The following is a 551-nucleotide window of genomic DNA, read 5'->3' on the forward strand; positions in this document are numbered from 1 at the left end:
CCCCCTCGAACCAGATCCCAGTCCGTTCCCAATGCTACCAAACCAGTACCAATCACACCGTCGACGACCATTATATCCGCTACCAAACCGTATTATCACCAAACCAAGGACAAATCATTATGGAAACTACCTGCTCTAAAGAAATCTACCTTAATAATTGGATCATCTAACCTGAATCGAATTACCAAAACCAGTTCAGACACCGAAATACATTCTTACCCCGGTGTCCAAATCCATCACATACAGTCAATCCTGGAATCATACGACCATGATCCCAAACCTACTACCATTATTCTTCATGTAGGCCTCAACAACCGTGATCAGATACCAAAGACCTCCTTTAACCAAGCCCAGAAATTAATCGCCACAGCCAACAAAACCTTCCCAAACTCCAAGATCCTCTTCACATGTATACCCATTTCAAATAAAATCTCGAAGAAAGCACAACAGAACCTCAGCACCCTCAACAACATGATGATGGAGTCCAGTATCAACAGCGAAACAATCTTACCACCCTACGAAGGAGAATTCGAAACAGTTGATAATCTTCA

This window comes from Lottia gigantea (assembly GCF_000327385.1).
Source record: "Lottia gigantea unplaced genomic scaffold LOTGIsca_41, whole genome shotgun sequence".
Taxonomy (NCBI): Eukaryota; Metazoa; Mollusca; class Gastropoda; family Lottiidae; genus Lottia; species Lottia gigantea.